General features: G+C 42.2%; 1 protein-coding gene across 4 annotated transcripts in view; it reads left to right on the top strand.

Moving 5' to 3' along the window:
- The first annotated feature begins 949 nt into the window (after positions 1-949).
- The window catches only part of ZBTB26 (zinc finger and BTB domain containing 26), a 13,740-nt gene continuing 7,786 nt past the window's right edge, over positions 950-6,903 (top strand). The window contains exon 1 of one of the 4 annotated variants that reach the window (XM_011965491.1): positions 950-1,102. The gene's annotated coding sequence lies outside the window, so the exon portion shown is untranslated. Of the gene's footprint in view, positions 1,103-1,273; positions 1,478-6,903 lie in introns of those variants that run through there. The other 3 variants (XM_011965492.1, XM_011965494.1, XM_011965493.1) reach the window with 3 other exon arrangements.

Raw genomic sequence — 6,903 nt, 5'->3', positions numbered from 1 at the left:
AAAAAAAAAAAAAAAAAATCAAAAGGGACATTCGAAAATACATAGAAATGAATGAAAATAACACAACATACAAAACTTATGAGCTGTAGTGAAAGCAGTGATCAAAGGGAAATTTATAGTTGTAAATAACTACATTAAAAAGAGGAAAGGCTGGGAGCAGTGGCTCACACATGTAATCTCAGCACTTTGGGAGGCTGAGGAGGGCGGATCACTTGAACTCCAGAGTTCAAGACCATCGAGCTTTATACACTTTATAAATGATTAAAGTAATAAACATTACGCATCTTTTACCACAATAAAAAGCCCCTCACCACCACCAAAAACGAAAAGAATGGGCAGAAACCAGTAAACTGGATTGGCAAGGAAAAGAACTCTAGAAGGATCCTCAAGTTTTCCGGTCTGGATAGGAGATGAGATGAACTGGAGATAATTAAAAGGTACATTCACATCAGAACAATCAATTGGAGATCTCGTCCATGTAGCTGGCTGGGTTGTGAATGGTCAGCATGAAGTAGGTAACGGAAGCCATGGGAATGCAAGAGATTGCCCTCGGAAGAACCCCCAGGCAAGATCCCTGAAAAACATCCAAAAGTGAGGGGACAGCGTTCTGCTCCTCGGGCTCGCGAGCGACAAGTCTACACCCCTAGGCGAGAAGGACTTACCAAAGTTTAAGTACAGAGGAGCCCCTCAGGCCCAAGGAGGCAGCGGAGCGTCTAGGCCCAGCTGCAGAAGAGCCGCTGAGACTGGGGTCCTGGGCAGCAGGTCCCTGCGAGGAGCACAGGGCCTGAGCCGCAGACGCTAACTGGTTACCGCACCTCGAGGTAGTAGGCAGTGAAGCTAGCGCCGAGAGTACGGCGCCCTGCGTCTGCGCCCCGCCCACAACGCAGAAATTCCCTCTCGGGGCCCCGTTGTCCTCCGAGCCTTCCGATTGGCGGAGAGGACCATGGGACCTGGAAGTTGTCTTTGTCCGGCCAGGGCTGCCCTTCCGGTTCCGTTGGGTCCCCCTTTGGCTCGGGTTCCCTGCCCCTCCCCCTTCCCGGAGCCCCGAGGGGCCGGAGCTCCTGGCGGTGCCGGATCCTGACGGCGGCCTTCCCCCGGGTCTGTAAGTGCGGAGACGGCCGGAGCGCCGGGCTGGGGTGCGGGGTCTCTCAAAATGGAACCCCCCTGGGGCCCTGGATCAGCCGGGACCTGCACTGGGATGGGAGTCGAGAGGCTGGCCTAGGCCCCTGGGGACTTGAGGAGCCCTTGGCCCGGCCCACGCTGCGCCCCGCCCCTTTCCCTTTCCTATGACTGGAGTGGGGAGCCTGAGGATGCCCCTGGGACCGCCTCCTAGGACCCCAGCTGAGGGCCCAGCAGTTGGCTTGGGGGCCTGACTCTGGCATCTTATAAGAAGTACCAGAGGTGTGAGGCCCTAATAAAACGAGCCTCAGGAGTCAGCTGAAGCCCAGGCATTCAGTGCCAGTACTTGAGAATCGCTGTGAGTGCTAGGTTACCCTTTTGCTGGGGTTTTCCCCTATTTGGCCACTGGCCGCAGCACCTTTTATATTACTGGCGCTATGCCAGACACTGGAGATTCGCAAGATATTGTTCCAGTTTTCAGGATTAAGTTTGGGAGCCAGATCTGAATAAATAAGTACTCCTATGTGTGTGTGTATATATATGTATGTATCAGTCACATATGTGTTAATTGCTCAAGGGACAGTTGCTGAGAAGGCTTTAGAAAGAAAGTGATGTCTGAATTGTACTTGGAGAGAGTAAAGTGCTGAAGAGTTTTTCAGGGAAAACAGCTGCAATACTGTGGAGAAATGAGCATAACTTGTGTGGGAAGAGGAGGAAATGGGGGGATTCCTATGCACAGAATGGATATGAGACTGGGAAAGTCGACTGAGGTCCAGATGGTGAATGGTGTAATCCTAAAGGAGATGGGTAGTTTTTTGAAGAGTTCTGAACAGAAGATTGATATGGTCAGATTTGCACTGCAGGAAATCATTTTGTTCTGTAGAAAGCCCATAGAGAAGGGACTTTCTATTAACTGCATTTAGACTCTTTAGCTAAAACCTAGGAACTCTTATCGGAGATTCTTTTGAAGGGGCAATGGGATCAGCCTAGTGAGAGGCAAAGAATTCCTGAAATACAGTTAAAATGGTGTCATTGGTAAGAAGACAAGTATACTAGAGATGATTATGTCAAGACTCCATAATTAACTGAATGCTGAAGAAGCAAGAGGGACCAAATCTAATTCTTAGGTTTTAGACCTCTGAGCTGAAGGATGGTGATGCTATTATCAGAAATAAAGCCATGAGCTTAGTGTAGATTATGAATTCATTTTTTGGACATGTTGAATTAAAGGTCTAATGCGATAGACACATAGAGCTGTCCAGCATAGAGTTGGAAATGCAAATCTTTAGCTCAGCCTAACCATTGTAGCTAGAGGTAAAAGTTTGAGTTATCAGCATAGAAGTGGAAGCCATGGGAATAGCTGGCATCAGGAAGAGAATTTTGAAAAAGAAGGAAATTTGGGGGGGGTAATGCTTACATTTATGAAGCAGAAAGAGGAATTGGAGCTAGTAGTAGTAAGCAGAGTAGCAGAAACAGAGGTAGGCAATAAAGTGTAGGAGTGCAGGGTTACAGCAAGCAAGAAGGCCCAGAAATCAAGAGAAGGGAATTTTGAGGAGAGACCACTGGATCAATTCATGCAGAGCATCTGAAGACTTGGGGGAGGGGAGAGTATTTCATTTCTTTATGAAGAGGTCATTAGTGACCTTTTAAGAAGCAATTTAGTGCAGTGATGAGGTGGTACTCTATAAAATATTAGGCAGCTCAGTTGGTTTGGTGTTAAATGGGAATAAGAATAGGACATCTATAAAGGATTTCACAAAGAAAATTGACAGGCTTTATTTGTATATCTAACACATGCTTATAGGGTACATACCAGACACTGTTCTAAGCTCTTTAAAAATTAAATCATTTATTTTCCATAACAACCGTATGAAATAAGTTCCTGTTGATAGGTGGGAACATTGAAGCAGAGTGGTTCGAGGTTACACAGAAAGTAGTTGAGCAGGGTTTTGATCCTAGGAAATAGGGCTCCAGAGTCCATGGTTTTACCCACTGCTCTATGCAGTGACTGAATATAGGAGCCAAAGGAGTGGGAAAAATTTAAGCAAAGAGAGGCTCATTGATAAGAATGGAGAGGCTTGGAAGGAGACCCAGGTTGAGAAGAAGGTAAGTAAAGGATTTATGTTTGATACGTTTTTTTATTTCTTTCTTCCTAAGTCTGTTTCTACTCTCTGCCAACTTAGGTTAATTTCTTCCACTCTCATGCTTTCATTTATCACTTACCATCTGTAATCAGATCTTTTCTTCATATTCAGCCAGCTCATGGATCCTCACCTTGATGTCATGTAGGCTCCTCTGGCTCAAGACCAGACTCATGATCATGCCCTCCAATATTCCCTGCTTTACTGAATGACACTCAGAGATATCCAGTTACTCAAACCAAATATCTTGGAGTCATCTTGACCCTTTCCCCACGTTGGTCACCGAGCCCATCAGTTCTTTGTTTGAAAAGTCTCTCAAATCTGTTTCCCCTCTCCATCCATATTATTGTTGTCTCTCTTCAGGCCCATGTCATTCTGTCTTGATCTGTTAGAGTAATCACATACTAAAATGCTTCCTTGTCTCTACGTTTACTGTTCTTCAAGCCATTCTCCATAAAAAATTTTTTTGGCTTATTGAAGTTTAGACAGTGCACGAGTGTAGGCTTCATGCATTTCAAGTGATAGGGAAGAAGCCCAGAACAGGTATTTCTGAGTACCTTGAATTGAGATTTAGTTTGGTTAAGTTTGGCCTTGGGGATTGGGATTTGGGGATTGTTAACATAGAGAGGTAATAAAACATTGAGAAACAGAAGACAGGCTTTTTGAAAAAACATAGCAAAAAATTGGAGACTTAGCTTTGAAAGAGATACTTATCCTTATACAATTTAGTGAAGCCTCAAAGAACAGACCAGCAAAACAATGGTGGAAAACAGATCAATAGTTAAGTAATTTGCCCACTTCCACATAACAATTTTAAAAGAAGAACTAGTCCGGGTGCCGTATCTCACACCTGTAATCCCAGCACTTTGGGAGGTGGGAGGCTGAAGCATGAGAATCGCTTGAACCTGGGAGGCCAAGGTTGCGGTGAGCCGAGATCGCACCACTGCACTCCAGCCTGGGCAACAGAACGAGACTTGGTCTCAAAAAATTTAAAAAAAAATCAAAGGAAGAATTAAATCTGTATTCATCAACGTAAATTGCTCTCAAAAACAATAAGTGAAAGAAGTTGCAAAACAATATGTTTAGTTTATGTATAAGAAACTTAATTACGTTATACTTTCTGTGGCTAGACATATAGAAGTATTGTTTTTAAAATGCCAGGAGGAGCCGGGCACAGTGGCTCATGCCTATAGTCTCAGCACATTGGGAGGCCAAGGCGGGTGGATCACTTGAGGTCAGGAGTTCAAGACCAGCCTGGCCAACATGGTGAAACCCCATCTCTACTAAAAATGCAAAAATTAGCCGGGCTTGGTGGTGCGTGCCTGTAATCCCAGCTACTCAGGAGACTGAGGCAGGAGAATTGCTTGAACTCGGGAGGTGGAGGTTGCAGTGAGCCAAGATTGCACCACTGCACTCCAGCCTGGGCAACACAGCAAGACTCCGTTTCAAAAAATAATAAATAAATATATAAATAAATAAACAAAATACAGGGAGGGAGAGTCAGGAAGGATCAAACTTAAACTGAATACTGAGTGGTAGGCAGTTGAGAAGTAATTACATCTAAAATCTTCAAAAATTTTTCAAGAAGAATATATTCTGTATATATTACTTAAAAGTTGAAACAAAAGCTTGAGAACTTGGAGAGTATTGTGTCATGAAAGTTACCTAAAAGAAGAACAAGATTAAGGTTTATAGAGAGAAAGGCTGTAGTATAATAAAGCCTCTTTAGAAAAAGAACATATGTCAATGAGGGACAAAGATTTCCAAGTAGTTGTGAGTAGTAAGTTGAAAGATAACGGCACTTTTATGAGACAAGTAAGGAAGCAAACTGATACATAACTTAGGAATTTATTGTACAGATAGAAAAATTTTACTTGCCGGTAGTCATTAGAAGCATTTGAGAAAAGAAACTATTTTCTCACTGCCTATAGTATAGCAATGAACATTGTCCTACCTGGAATATTCAGTAATTAGTCCTTTTTTACTATTCCCATTTGAACAAAGGGAAAATTTCAAATTAGTTATCATTGTGGAAGGATTGTATAAATATAAGTGAAAAGGAAGTGAGAATATTCCCGTTACATTGATGTTTGAGAAATATCATTCAAAACTTGCTAATAGGAACTCAACAGTATTCAGATTTAATCTCAGTAACCGAGGCAATAGATAATAAAGACCTGAACTATGGCAGTGATGTAAGAATGGAGGAGTGAGGAGTTAGTGATCAGTCTGAGGAAAGAATCAACAAAATATGATGACTGTGTCTCTAATCTACCTGATCAGTTCTTTACTTTCCTTCAGTTACAAGAAGCTTGACTATAATCTAGAATTATGTGAGTGATTTTTATTACTATTTTGAGTAATTACTGCTATAGTTAGATGTTACCTACAGTTGGGGATTGTGAAATCAAATATATTCATAATATTTATTTTTTGCTTTATTTGCAAATGGCATTAAGTTTCAGTCCACAAAGATAAATACACAAAAGATGGAAAATAATATAAAGTAAAATAGATGAGAAAGGTATAATAAGGATAAGGGCATAACATGTAATCAGGAATATGACTAATACATGTATGCTTGCCATTTAAGTCTTCTAATTTCATGCAAATTTGGCTTGAAGTCACAACTTTTGTTTTTAAACATAAACCTTTTTTTGAAGCATAACCAAAACAAAAATATACAAGTCATAAGTGTGCAGCTCAATGAATTTTCTTGGCCTGTATTTATGATACCGAATGTAAGGAAGGAAATCTGAGAGTTACACAATTAATATTATCCTTGAGATAAAACCATACCAGCCAGGCACGGTGGCTCACGCCTGTAATCCCAGCACTTTGGGAAGCCGAGGCAGACAGATAGACCACCAGAGGTCAGGAGTTGAAGACCAGCCTGGCCAACATGGTGAAACTCTGTCTCTACTAAAAATACAAAAATTAGGCCTGGCACAGTGGCTCATGCCTGTAATTCCACCACTTTGGGAGGCTGAAGTGGGCAGATTACCCGGGTGGGGAGTTCAAGACCAGCTTGACCAACATGAAGAAACCCCATCTCTACTAAAAATACAAAATTAGCTGGGCGTGGTGGCACATGCCTGTAATTGCAGCTACTGGGGAGGCTAAGGCAGGAGAATAGTTTGAATCCAGGAGGCGGAGGCTGTGGCAAGCCCATTGTGCTTTGGCCTGGGTGACAAGAGCGAAACTCTGTCTCAAAAAAAAAAAAAAAATTGGCATGGTGGCAGGCACCTGTAATCCCGGCTACTCAGGAAGCTGAGGCAGGAGAATCGCTCGAACCCAGGAGGCAGAGGTTGCAGCAAGCCGAGATCACGCCATTGCACTCTAGCCTGGGCAACAAGAGCGAAACTCCATCTCAAAAAAAAGAAAAAAAAAAACTGTACCTAGGTTAGTAGTTTCATACCTGGATTTTGGCATCATGCAGTGTATACACAAGTACCAGATCTAACACTTAACACTTTCAACCTCTGTTAGGGTTTACAAATTATTTATGTTTTCTAAACTTAGTTTCCTCATATACAAAATCTGGGATAATGGTAATACCTACCTGTAGAAATTGTCACGATTAAATGGGTCAATTTATTTATTTATTTATTTATTTATTTATTTATTTATTTATTTTTTATTT

The sequence above is a fragment of the Mandrillus leucophaeus genome, unplaced genomic scaffold (assembly GCF_000951045.1).
Source record: "Mandrillus leucophaeus isolate KB7577 unplaced genomic scaffold, Mleu.le_1.0 Scaffold729, whole genome shotgun sequence".
Lineage (NCBI taxonomy): Eukaryota > Metazoa > Chordata > Mammalia > Primates > Cercopithecidae > Mandrillus > Mandrillus leucophaeus.
Note: the sequence above shows the minus strand (reverse complement) of the source record. Positions and strands in the feature narration are given on the sequence as shown.